The following is a 14,669-nucleotide window of genomic DNA, read 5'->3' on the forward strand; positions in this document are numbered from 1 at the left end:
TCCACTGTAAGGATAGGTAATTTTAGAAACCATCCACTTAGAAGACCTTTTAGGACCTGTTAACCTTTTCAGTTTAAAAATGCATCTCTCTTGATGTTAATTAATACTGAGTACTATATATATATCCCTTCACTGCTCTAGTAGGTGAAAAAAAGAAGCAGTCCATCCTAAGATGGCATGGTCATCATGTCACATGGCTGACACATGTGTCACATGGCTGACAGGCTTCTACAATGGTGTCTCATAGCATCATTAAAGGCAATCATAAGTATATTCACAAAGAAATACTTGTATGGATTGAAAAATAAATTCCAGATTCTTACAAATCTCTTCTGCAGGACAAATAAAATTGAACTTCAGAGAAACTAGATCAGAGGTGGTATTCAGCAGACTCTGACCAGTTCTGGAGAACCAGTAGAAGAAATTTTGAATAGTTCAGAAAACTGGTAAATACCACCTCTGATTAGAAATTTTACAGTGTCCTTCCTCTGCCATGCCCACTAAGCCACGCCCACAGAACCGGTAGTAAAAATTTGAATCCCACCACTGAACAAGATAGCCCTAGAAATTGCACAAAAAAGAATTTGTTCTATTATTTATTCAGTACTGTTACTACTCTCCACCGTAGAGAAGAATTTTGACCCAATGTTAAGCTAGCAGCCCTATATACTACATGTACAAACAAACAAGATGCATTTATTGATACTTTTTTTGTAATTCCAACCTCATATGGAAGATTTTTTCTGGATTTTTCACATTCAATGTAAGAAAAGTAAAATTCAAGTTAAAAATACATATATTTAGTCCAAATTCTGCATTGCAAATGCAGTGTGTGCATGTTTGTGTGTATTGGGCTGCAATGCTTGTTGATGTTGTCAATCCTTGTTTAGATTTCTTTTGAGGCCGCTTTTTTATCAAGTGGAATCCATGTGTGTGTGTGTGTGTGTCTCTCTCTCTCTCTCTCTCTCTCTCTATATATATATATGTTTTCTGAGGTTCATGGGTATTTATATGTGGATCTTTGGTTGTGGGTTTTCTCACGTAAGATTCGATATAGAGCACGTTTCGATGAAGTCTCATTCATCATCTTCAGGCTTTGTCTCCGGCTCTGTGCTTCTCAGTGTGCACTCTGAGAAGCACAGAGCCGGAGACAAAGCCTGAAGATGATGAATGAGACTTCATCAAACGCTGCTATATACTTTAATCTTACGGGAGAAAACCCAAAACAAAATATATATATATATATATATATATATATATATATATATATATATTGTGTGTGTGTGTGTGTGTGTGTGATGCATGTGTATACATATATATGTGTGTATGTGTGTGTGTATATAGAGGGATGGGGAGAGAGGGGGGAGGAAGGGGGAAGCGGAGAGATATTATGTGAAAGAGATATAATATTGCACACACAAACAGAATTCCTTTAATTTTTTTAACCTATTTTTATGTCCCGGTTACATTATATGAATAAGCCCTAAATTAGATTATAATCTAACAAAGGCGCCTTGAAGACTGTACTTGTTATAGTTTATTACACTAAACTTCTCATCTCCGACACTGAGTCTGAAGTCACCAATGTATCTACAGATATCTACCTAGATGCCCACAAGGCTCTTTGTCCTTTCTTCTTACATCACTTTAATTAAGAATAAAATTGAATGGAGACTGAAAAGCAAAACAAGCATCCTCTGTACTTCCATCTACATCTGTGGGTCCCACAGAGACGCAGGGGGTATTTTTAGAAAATATAAATGGTCAAAGGCTACACAGATAATTACTATCTTAAGGCTAAGTTAATTGCTTGATAATTGATTCCCAAGAATTAGTTAAAATCAAACTTCCAGGCAGCACTTGAAAGGTCTTATTTTGGTGGTTGCTGAGAATGAGCAGTGTATAATGGTAGTTTTAATATTCTTGTTATGCTATTAATTGCTGCAAGTCTTGGTTGATAACATACATACATACCTAACCATAAGGGCCATTTTGTGAGAACTATTATACCATTGCTCTAAAAAAATGTGTCCACTGGTCCAGGAAGTTTGCAGAATTCAAGCTTTTAAAAAGAAAGGAAAAGTCTATTTAGGATCTGTCAGTTATAATTTGTAAATCAATGGTGGGTTGTAATTTGCAGGTTACTGTGATATGTGAATCTAATCATGATTAGTTTAAGGAAGGACAGCTGAAAGCTAAAAAGGAGCTTGTCTTAGATAATTAATAAGATAATTAATAAGGCAATCTTATCTACTACATAGCCTGATTTTTTTCAGGTAAATAATCCTTCTACAAGCATTTAATTTGATTCCCATTAAAAAGTTTATTGATAATATCAGTACATTTATTTTTGTGACAATGATTAAAGACTTAAGTTTATGGTTAACTGCAGCATTCGTTAATTATAAAACTCGAGGAATTTGTAGCAGGGAGTCCATAAACCATCGTTGGAAAAAAATGTAACAAGAGCTGCCACATTTTGTTTTTCCACTGAGGTTATAACTTTGTGGGTTTTCTTTTTTAATCAAAAGCACTGGTTTGTAAAAAAAAGACTTCAGAACATTGTTGATATATTGGTTTTCCCAAGCTAAGAGTCTGGTCTAACTTAACATTAGCTTCACGTGCCCATCCCTGGCTGTAAACATCACTGAGCTGTTTCCCTGAAAAGTTTAAAATTCTAACACCTAGCTTGTAAATTATGGTTGCAAAGACCATTTCAAGTCATTTCTGCAGAAATATAAGAGGCTTCCTCCACACATAACTGCAGTAGTAGCATGAACCTGAAATTACTTGAATGTTACAAGCTTATACAGTAGATGTTTCAAAATCACATAAAAATGGTACATCAGCTGGAATCGGATTGGTATGTGCAAAGTTTTATCTAGACTAATATGTCGAGATATGAGAATATGTGCAAATGTCTGACAATGAAAAAAGCAAGAAAAAGACTTCCAGATTGGCAGACTCCTGAAAGAACCTCACAATAATTTCAAATGTTTTGACATTCAAAGTATGTGTGTGTGTGTCTGTGTCTGTGTGTTAGCAGCGTGGAGTACCTGACAGACAGAAAGATGGGGTATAAATCAATACGACCATCACCACTACTAATGTTGGTGTTTCTTCAATCTGTCTTCATTCTTGGATGACTTTCTAGAGAAGCCCTTTATTTATTTAAAATATTTATATGACCATCCATCAGAATCCTGAGTGGCTTACTTGCAACATTTTCAGAAATGGTTTGCCCTTGCTTGCTTCCTACGGCTGAGAGAGAGTGATCGGCTCAATCACCAGCAGGTTTCATGCCTATCCACCCCCATCTGGCTGAGGAATGCTGGGAGTTGAAGTCCTCCAGGCTTCAAGTTGCCAAGGTAGGAAACCCCTGGACTAGAATGCTCAATCTCCTGGTTTGTAGCTTGGGGCCTACACCAAACTGGCTCTTTATCACCACTAATCAGACGATTAGTAAGGCTATTAATAATAATGTAAGGCTATTAATAATAAATAACAACAATTAAAGCTTCAGTCTGCATCTGGAAAAAATGAATCAGAAATCCCAGAATTAATGATCAAGGTCAGCCCCATCATTTGGTGAAGTGAAGCAAGTGTCAGGAGCAGACTTTAGGGAGCAGAAAGTGATTACAATTATTAGTATACCACTGGAGTTGGAAATCACTTCTGAAGGTAGCCTACTGTTGTCAGATGGAGGTGATTCCTGAAACAGTGATAAAGGAGATTCATCACTGGCAGCTTTAGGGGATGTAATGGGAGCAGAAGGCATCTTGTTCCTTGCTTCAGGGAACAAAGCAATTTGGGAAAGCTATACTAACCAACAACGTGAATGTTCACAGCAGAGTAAAGTAGGACATAGATTCCAATCTAGAAGAAGATAACATCTTATTTTGTCTAAGATATGATTCCACTTCTCATCTTTCTTTCTCATATTTCTTTTTCAACAGAAAGTACATCCCTAAATGCACACATCCAGTGGTGGGATTCAAAAATGTTTACTACTGGTTCTGTAGGCATGGCCTAATGGGTGTGATGTGACTTGGTGGGCGTGGCAGGGGAAGGTTACTGCAAAATCTCCATTCCCTCCCCATCCCGCTAACCTGCTTTCCAGCTCCGTTCATCTGTGCAGGGCAACAAAAGAAGACCCAGCCAATCAGCTGGGACTCGGGAGGCAGAGAAGAGATGGGGGTGGGGCCAGTCAGAGGTGGTATTTGCCAGTTCTCCAAACTACTCAAAATTTCCACTCCAGAACTGGTCAGAACTTTCTGAATACCATCTCTGCACACATCCATAGCAATGGAAAATTAATTCAAGATTCAAAATGCTTGCAATTGTTTTGGAATACTTTGAACATTGCTTCTATATTTAAAGGGGAGGCATGAGTGCTCAATGGAAACCTGACAGGCTGCGTTCAAGACCAAGCATCACGTGACAGGGTGAGCTCTTGTTACTTGCCTCAGCTCTTGCTCATCTAGCAGATCGAAAGCATGCAAATGCGAATAGATAAACAGGTACCACTTCAGTGGGGAGGTAACAGCATTCCGTGTGCTTTGGCCTATAGTCATGTTGGCTGCATGACCACAGGAAGGTCTTTGGACAATGCTGGGTCCCTTGGCTAAGAAATGGAGACGATCACTTGGACAAGGGAAACTTTTACTTTTCTATATTTAAAGCAACTTACAAAATACGTGTATACATTGGTGTTTCCCCTCCAGGCTTCTATAGGGTTAAAAAAGCAAACACAGTCTTTCTATTCTGGATGGAAAAAATTTCAGTAGTGAGATTTGGAGCTCAAGAATAGAAGATAAAGATGATGGATGCATCGTCATATAGCTGGCAAGCTGCAACCTTGGCTTTCCATATTTTTCAAAAAGAAAAGCAATTGCTATCCTGGTGATGATTTTCACAGAAAACACACTTTCATTATCCCCCTGAATATGGTATTTTTTCTTACAGTAATTTTATTAAGCATTACAATTAAGATAAGGATTAATTTTACTCAAGAATTAATGCTACTAATAAAAAGTAAGAATGGAAATAGCAAATGAAGAAAAGAAAAAATACAAAAGAAAAAAGAAAAAATAAGGATACGGTATGTGTATGTGGTAAGCTTGACACACCTGAGGTCCACATAGGCTACAATAAGGCTGTAACAGTTTGGTTGAAATCTCACAAGTCAATCACAAAAGATCTATGCATGAGAAACAGCTGTCTAGAGCAGGGGTCTCCAACCTTGGCCACTTTAAGACTTGTGGACTTCAACTCCCAGAGATCTTCAGCCAGCTGACTGAAGATCTCTGGGAGTTGAAGTCCACAACTCTTAAAGTAGCCATGGTTGGAGACCCCTGCTCTAGAGTACAAGTGGGCAATTTTGCAATCTTTCCTCTTTCTGGAGAGATTATGCCAGCCAGAATTCAATGTCTGCTGCAATGCCACCCCCACTCTTTTAGGGAGATCTACTTCACCATCAATCGGCGCCAGGAGTGAGGATTTCTGAGTATAGTATCTTGACATGTGATAGTCAAGGATGAGCAACTGTTGAGTTGTTTGTGGTTGCACATAACCTATGGAAAGCGGCAGATAATCAAAACAGGAGAAATAAAAAGGGAAATGATTGTTCCTCCAATTTTTGCTTTTTCTTGGATTTGGGGAAGATTTTTTAAAAAGCGAGGCCCTATTAAGCTTGCAGGAAGACCGCTACCAACTTATGGCTATTAGTTTCAAGGCTACTCTGGAGCAACAGGTTCATTAAGATGATATATTCAGATCATTTTATACATGCATTTATCCTTTTGCCACAGAGTATCTATACAGATAACGGATTATAGTCAGATGATGTGTCTCTCAGTCTGGAATGTAAAAAAATCCACATTTGGGTCTGTTTGAAAGATAAAAATGGGTTCAATTAATTGGATACAGTTCTGGGCCACCTAAAATGTGAGTGCACGCAGAGGCCTTTCAAAAGAACAAGCAAGTATAACCAGCCAGTATAACTAGCAAGTCTACATTCTCTATGTAGACTTGCTAGCAGCCTTACATCATCTGTCTACACATTTATGCCCTAAATTTAACTTTCGTAGAAAGAGAGGGAGAGGGAGAGTGTGTCCAAGTGCTATTTTAAAAAGTAGTCACTGTCTACTAAAAGGCTGAAAATTTTAACAAAGAACCGAGTTACGTTTTCTGGTAAGCCCCGCTTTGTGAAAAAGAGCATCTGACATTATGCCACAGGCCAATTCCTCCAGTTAAAAAGGTGACACAGGAAGAATCAAGCAAAACAACAGTTGGTGTTCATTGTCAGAAAGGGCCAAGTCAAGGTTGCTTAGCAACACAACAGAAGAAAACTGATGGGTGAGAAGCCTCAGTATTACACTGGGAAGCTTATTTGATTCCCCCCCACCAAAGTCCAGTTACTATACAGTATTCAGGATTTTTATTTTATATTTCACTTTCTTAATCAAAAGAAAGGAATACACAAAAACCTGCTTATGACTGTGGCAAGCTAGCCAGCACATAAATAGACCATTTCTTCCAAGTTGCTGGTCCTTTACATCCAATATTTACAAATTCTTTGCCCAAAGTGGAATCATTTCCCCCCCTAAAATTAAGTCACCCAAAATTTGGCAGTTTTTATCAATTTGCCGTATGTGAGATGCGGAGATTGCTCTCAGGGATATCATTATACATTATTGTTTAAACAAAGTGGATTAATTATTGAATTTAAAAATTAAAAATTGGATTCATTGGTGTATGTTTTTATGCAGGTTGCACCATTGTTAAAAAACTAGAATTGAGGGGGAAAGTTTCAGATGGAACTATTTTGGCTTACTATTCTAGAAAAGAATGATTAAAAAAGGAAAATGAACAAAATTATAGCCTTCACTAACCACCAAAATGTTTCTAATTTCAGACCAGTGATAAAACATGAAAGGTTGTGATACCTGAGAGTTAAATTGCCTTAGTTATTGGGAGGATAATGCTATTTCCTTACAACAGCAGAAAATCAAAAAGCCAATACAAAACTTCTGTCCCTACATTGTAGACACCATTTGTGACCTCTGCATCCTAAATATAGAAAGTATCTCATTTACATGACTTGGTAATGATACAATTTTGACACAAGGCATTCACACTAATATTAGAAACCAAATACAGGTATAGTCCTTGACCCACAACTGTCCGTTTAGTGATTTTTCAAAGTTACAACAGAACTGAAAAAGGGGCTTATGACCAGCTCTTGCATTTATAATAGGCACATTTGCCACAGTTGCATAATGAAAATTTGGACGCTTTTACATTTACAATGTTTGCAGCATCCCTTGTAATTGCTATTTTTGATGTTCCCAGGTGGTTTTCAACAAGCAAAGTCAATGGGGGAGGTTGGATTTGATTTGCTTAACAACTGCGGTGATTAGTTTAACAACTGTGGCAAAAAGGTCATAAAATTGGGCTCAACTCATTTAGAAACAGCCTCGCTTAGCAACAAAAATTCTGGTCATAAATTGAGGATTAACTGTAATGCTTTCAGTGGGAGGAGAGAATGGATGATTCCCCCCACCCCAATTATCCATACGGCTGAGCCATTGTGGGTCCGGGTGAAGAACCGGCCCTTGTGAGAGGAAAACCCTCAATGGTGGAATTTTCCAAGGTTGTTCTCTCGAGAGGTCCTGTAAGTCCACGAACCACGTTTGCCTGGGCCAGTAAGGGGCGACCAATATCAGTTCCGCTCGTTCCTCCAATAACTTCTGGATCAACCTGGGTATTACAGGGAGTGGAGGAAACGCATATAGAAGTCTGGGAGGCCACTGACATCACAGAGCGTTGACGGCCTCCGCCCCCTGAGTTGGGTACCTTGAAATATACCGGGGCAATTGGGCGTTGAGGAGAGAGACAAATAGATCAATCACCGGTTGCCCAAACCTACGCACTGCTTCCTGGAAGAGAGATGGGTGTAGGCGCCACTCTGCCTGATCTATTGAGGCCCTGCTGAGCCAGTCCGCTTGTGTGTTTAAAGCCCCTACTATGTGCTCTGCCTTGAGCGACAACAGATTGGCCTCGGCCCACTTGAACAACCTGGCCGTCTCCAGCATCAGAAGTTTGGAGTGGGTACCACCCTGTCTGTTTACATGGGCCTTGGTTGTGATATTGTCTGTCAAGACCAGAATGTGGCCTGATTGGAAAAGGGGAAGAAAACTGCGTAACGCCAGATGAACTGCTCCTAGCTCCAATAGGTTGATGCTTTGTGATTGTTTGGAAATAGTCCAAATTCCCTGTGCAGTGTGGGATTGGAAGTGAGCTCCCCATCCTACCAGGCTGGCATTGGTTGTGATTGTTGCCCTGCAAGGTTTCTCGAAAGGACACCCCTTGTTTATTGTGTTTTCTGACCACCAGCGGAGCGATCGGAGAACATTGTGCGGTACCTTTATCCGGACGTTGGAAGTGGCTCTTCCGGATCGCTGGAAAGGTAGCAGGAACCATTGCAGATCTCTAGAATGGAATCGAGCCCAAGGTACAACGGAAATACAAGAAATCAGTTTCCCTAACAGTTGAGACAGAACTGCCAGGGAAACCCTCTTTAAGGCTCTGATCTGTCTGGTCAAAGACTGGATACTATTCAACCTGTCCCGAGAGAGAAAAACCTTGCCCTCCACGGTATCTATCACTGCCCCTAAATGAACTAACCTAGTTGAAGGGATCAAATGGCTTTTATCCCAATTTATGGAAAAGCTGTGACCTTGAAGGGTCTCCAGAGTAATCTTGGAATCCAAATTTGCTTGATGTCTGGAAGATGACAAAATTAAAATATCATCCAGATAACATTGTAAACAAACAGATTTGACCCTGAGGGAGGCAGCCAAAGCCACCAGGACCTTGGTAAAAGTCCTACGGGCCGAAGCCAGACCTAATGGTAGGGCGATATATTCATAGTGCCGATCACAATAGCAAAATCTAAGATATTTGTAGTGAGCAGGTCTAATTGGTACATGTAGATAAGCCTCTGTCAGATCTATAGAGGTCAGGACATCATTCTCTCTGATGCTAAGCAGAATGGACTGGAGAGTAGTCATTTTGAATTTTCGATAAACCAATGATCTGTTCAGACGTTTGAGGTCCAGAATTGCCCTCCAGTCCCCCGAACTCTTTGGGACCACAAACAATAGAGAGTAACAGCCTTCACCCCATTGTTCAGATGGGACCTCTCTAATGGCCCGAATATGCAGAAGATGATTGATAGCCTCCTGCATCAACGCTCTCTTAATAGGGTCCGTGGACCTAGGGCTCCTAACGAAAAAGTTCGGAGGGGAGAATTGAAACTCTAGCGCCAAACCAAACCTAACAGAGTCCCTGACCCAAGCATCAGAGATGGAGCTGTCCCATTGATCAGCAAACAATTTTAGCCACCCTCCAATGGGAGCTGCTGTCAAACACTTGGGGCGACGAAAAAATTGGCCTCCGGTACCTCTAGGGTTTCTTCTGTTTTGGCCTCCCTGCTGATCTGTCGGAAGATTCCAACCTATCCTGTCTAAAACTGGGCCTGTAGCCTGATGTTCTTTGCGATCTGGGAACATATGGGCCTTGATAGTAGGGCCAAAAGGAACCCCTTTGAAATGACTGGGGTGTTCTGTTTTCAGACCTCCGAAAAAGAGGAGGAAGCACTTTTTTCTTGTTCCTATTCTCAATAAGCAGGGGCTCCAAGACACTGCCAAATAATTTATCCCCCGATATTGAGGCTGATGCCAACTTGCATTTATGCTTGGTATCCACCTGCCAATGTCTGAGCCATAGCAGTCTCTGTGCTGATACGTGAGATGCTATGGCTCTAGATGAGAATTTGACTGCATTAAGTGTGGTGTCGGCGGAGAATTCTGCTGCTGCAATAATCTTAGCAATGTCCTGGTGGGCTCTGACATTTGACGCTGGCAATATATCCCTCAAGTGGAAGAGCCATCGGAGGGAGGACCGTGTGAAAAAGGACGCAGCTGTAGCTGCCCGAATGGCCCAGGCGTCAGAAACATGCACCCTACGGAGTGCCAACTCTGCTCTCTTTTCCTCTGGTCTCAGGGCTTCCTCGGCCTTGTTGGGAAAGGTTGAAGAAGAGGCCAGTGCCACAATGGGCTCATCCACCTCCGGCATTTTGAGAAAATTTGAAAACTCTGGTGCCAAATTATAATATCATTTATCGTACCCTGTTGGGGCTGGGTAGGATGCTGCTGATGCCCATTGATTTTGTACTAATTCAGCAAACATACGAGGGACAGGAATAGTTTCTGCCTCATTAGCCAGTTGTGAGAATATTAGATCCTCGGATTTGTCCTGAGACCCTGTTGACAATGGATGAGGGTTTGATGTGCCTAGTTTAGCAGTGTTCTTTGCTTTGAACAGTAAAGATTTAAAGAGGTGTGGACGAAAAAGGCCAGAAAAGGTAAGTTGGTCCGGAATGAGGCCTTCGTCATCTGACATTCCTCATTCTAGTGGGTCAGCCTCTGACAACCCCAAGTCCATTTGATGGATCGACCCCACCTCCATGAGAAGATCCTGGTCATCTAATTCCACCTCCTCCCGAAGACCCTGGACTGGTATGTCAGGGATAATGGGGAATACCTGAGTTTGCTGATGTCCCATATGCACAAAGGATCGAGCAGACAGGGATCCCGCTTCCAAAGTAGCCGAAAAGTGTCTGGTCCAGATGGATTGCTGAACTCGAGCTGCAATGCCCTTTTGTATGGCCATCTCCATCCATTGCCTCACTTCGATGGGAATAGTCTCAGGTAATCCCTCCTCCTGTCTTAAACCAGCAGCCGTAGGGGTGAAAGTTGCCTCTGGGATTTGCCGGGCAGTGCTCATTGGAGGAGATATGCCTATGGGAGGCTGTCCAGAAATAGCTTGTTTGGGCTGGGTGGATAAGTCCAAGGGCCCCAACAATGTACTTGGGCCCTGATCCGATTGTTGTGTCACAGCCATCTTGTCCGCTTCCCTGGCCCGTTTCTGCCACTGCCTTTCCAAGGCTTGGTGCCGTCTACGGGCATCCTTATCTGCTGCCTTAGAGGCCTTTTTGGGGCCCACTGACTTATCTCAGGACTTATTTGTCTTGGAGCAGAAGACGTTGTCACCTTCCATTGTAGAGGACTTAATCTCGTGTCTCTAACTTTAATTTTTTTTAAAAAATATTATTTTTATTTTTATTATTATTATTATTATTATTATTATTATTACTACTACTACTACTACTACTACTACTTAAGGGTGGTGCCTACCCCTGTGGTTGAAAGTATGGTGCTTCTCCAGGAGTGTAAGTCTCTATATATATCTCTATATACAAACACACACATATATACATATGCCTATATCTATATGTAAGCCCGTATATATGGGAAACAGTATCTAAGGGTCCCCAACAAGGGAAACCAGCTACACAGATCCTGGATGGATCCTTTCCTATCAAACACATCCTGCTGTTTGAAATGGCACTTGAGGCTTCACTCCAATGTAACGCTCCAAAAGCAATTGCGAGAGGGAAAAAAATAATAATTCCTGTTTAAGGACTAGCCTGCTTATCCAATGCCAGCAGGCTAAGAGAGAAATAATCCCAGGAAAGTGGAGTGGGAAAGTACTTCCCCAAGAAGGGAAACCAGCGGGGAATGGCGCCTGTAATATTTAGGCGCGAACTTGAAGCCAGCCATTTAAAAGGTGGGAAGACAGAATCTCTGATATTAAATGCCTGAGCAGTTTAACGAGCCGCTGCTGCTGGCTCTCCAAAATGTCAGACAAATGATCCTGTAAGGAGAAGTGGGCCGCGGCTGTGAGCGTTCCGGCAAGATAACAAAGATAAGAGTATCGGGGAATTAGATAGGCTAATTGCCTGAAGCGGCTGTCTGAGACTGCCTGCAAAGTGGCAGGCTCCGCCAGTCACAAAGAGCTGCTCTCAACTGATCAGGGGGATAACCTAATAGAGTCACAAGCCTTGAAATCGCCAGAGTAATAGGGGGAAAAATTTGCAAGCCGAATTAACCCAAGAACAAACCTGAATCTTGACTAGCTGAATCAGAAACCATTCCAGTCAGGGAGTGCACAACCTCTTACCACAAAGGCTGAGCTAAAACTGGGAGACACTGAGGAGGTGTCCCGTGGAGGAGGAGGAGCGTCCCAGAATTTTAAGCCCAGCCTTTCCAGAAGAGACTGAAGCACCTCCCACTTCTGGATGCTCTGAACAGATGATTTCTCATGGGAGAAAGAACATACAATAAAAACTAACAAGAAGAATCAAATAAATTAATAGAGTACAACAGAACGAAATCAGGGGGAAAAAAAATAAAAAAATCACCCCTCAATTCCCATCCCTCACCCCAATGACAGCAGATCATGCGAGCCATTTGATGGGCTCCATCCCGCTCTGGGTTCCCCAGGTACACTGGCAGAATCAGGTCTTCAGTGTCTTTCAGAAGAGTATTAGAGAGAGGGCCATTCTAATCTCGGGGAGGAATGATGTTCCAGAGAGAGGGAGCCACCATGGAGAAGGCCCTTCTTCTGGGTCCCACCTGGTGTATCTCCCTCAGGGATGGGACGCACAGCATTCCCTGCCTCCCTGCTCTGATAAGTTGGGTAGAAGTGACTGGCAAGAGACGTTCCCTCAGATAACCCAGACCCAAGTCATGAAGGGTTTTAAAGGTGACAACCAGCATCTTGAATTGCACCTGGAAGCAAATCGGCAACCAATGCAGCTCCCGCAGGAGAGGTGAAACATGTGCACACCGGGGTTGGCACAAAACTATGTGGGCTGCTGCATTTTGCACTAACTGGAGCTTCTGGATGTTCAAGGGCAGCCATATGTAGAGTGCATTGCAATAATCAAGACAGGAAGTGACCAGGGCATGAGTGACTGTGAGTAGGGACCATTGGTCCAGGAAAGGGCGTAACTGGTACACAACCTGCAGTTGCGCAAAGGCCCTCCTGGCCACGACTGCCACCTGCTCTTTGAGCAGGAGTTGTGAGTCCAGGAAAACCCCAAGATTACACACAGGATCTGTTTGGAGTAGTATATCCTCCTTCCCCCTCCAAATGAAATCATGTTATTGGCAAATGACTCATATTTATGTCGGCTGAAATATCCTGGGGTCATGTGATCCCCTTTTGACAAGCAAAGCCGATGAGGAAGCCAGATTCACTTAACAGCTGTGTTACTAATTTAACAACTACAAGTGATTCACTTAACAACTGGAGCAAGAAATGTTGTAAAATGGGACAAAAGTCACTTAATAAATGTCTCATTTAGCAACAGAAATTTTAGGCTCCATTGTGGTTGTAAGTCGAGGACTACCTGTACTGGAAAGGAGAATTTAGAGCCAAAAGATTTTGCCCGTATGCCATTAGAGGTGTTGCTATTTGAATTGGCATTGGAATATGCAGCACAGGATGTGAAGGCTTTCAAAAGATCTAGGTCATGATTATTTTTATATGACATGTAGCTAACTTCAGAAATGCACTCAAAAGTGTTATACCTTCAAGTCAAGAAGTTGTTTGTCTTGTTAAGAATAATGAGGATGAAGAAAGGTAGCATTAAAAGAAAAGAAAACATGGAAAAACAAGAAGTGTGTTGTTGAGTATGTTCGTGCAAGAAGGTTACACTACAGTCCAGAACCAAACATTTGGGGAACTCTTTTACTTTGCTCTAAGAAAATTGGAAAACAGGTTTAATTTTTTTTTAAAAAAACCCTTTATAGGCATGCTATTTCAAAAACTGATTTAACTGATTTAACCCTAAAATTAATAATAGGTGCACTGGGAATCAGTTAATAGCTTTTGCTATTAACATTATATACTTAATACTTGATAAAAACCATAGTGAATATGCATAAACACTTCTCTTTGGTACAAATCAGACATACAGATAATTTGTGAGCCCCCAACCCCGAATTAATCAGTATATAAAGTAAGCAGCTTCGATCTGGGGTATTTCCAGATGTTTTAGACAGCAATTCCACGCTGACATTGATGGGTAGAAACTATAGTCAGAATCACCTAGAGTCTGCCAGGTAGGTAAAAGCTTCGTTAAGTCTCTCCCCCAGGGCTCTGTTTAATACAATTAAATGAGGACAATAAAATGATGGTTGGTGGGGGAGACGTTAAGAAAACAAAATTATTCCTTCCAAGACTCCTTTCCCTTCTATCTCAGCATAATTCAGATTGCAGCCACTATAATCCATCCCAAGACAATAAAGAGGAGAAAAAATAAACACAACAAAAGTGCTGAGAACATGTGCACCATTCCATGCTCCCCACTGGACAACGTCAGCACAACATGCATTTGGAATCATCCTTTGTACAGAAAATGAATTCAACCTCAGCTTCCAGTTCTTCACACTTAGTATAAAACCAAAATCAAATGCACGAAACTATGATAAGAGTGTGAGAGCATGTCAAAATATCCAGTTGTCCCTTTAGCTCAGAAATGCCTGCTCTGATAGTTGTCCTGCTGTTGAAGGTATTTTGATTAAGTCTGCTTTAGGGTTGATGTTAGTTTAAAAGGTTTGAAAAATCAAAACTATGAGTAGCAGTGGCGCCAGTTTCCCACTCTCATTTTAATCAACACTGTCAGAGACTGGATTCAGTGCTTACCCTGGGCAAAATCGAGTGGATAGATATTTTTCATAATAAAAGAGTAAAGC

The 14,669-nt window shown here is 41.4% G+C and overlaps 1 protein-coding gene across 4 annotated transcripts in view; it reads right to left on the bottom strand.

Moving 5' to 3' along the window:
* The window catches only part of SH3GL2 (SH3 domain containing GRB2 like 2, endophilin A1), a 93,946-nt gene that overhangs the window by 53,364 nt on the left and 25,913 nt on the right, over positions 1 to 14,669 (bottom strand). The gene's annotated exons all lie outside the window — the stretch shown is intronic.

The sequence above is a fragment of the Pseudonaja textilis genome, chromosome 2, assembly GCF_049901715.1.
Source record: "Pseudonaja textilis isolate UNSWEBS1 chromosome 2, rPseTex1.2, whole genome shotgun sequence".
In the NCBI taxonomy this organism is placed as follows: Eukaryota; Metazoa; Chordata; class Lepidosauria; order Squamata; family Elapidae; genus Pseudonaja; species Pseudonaja textilis.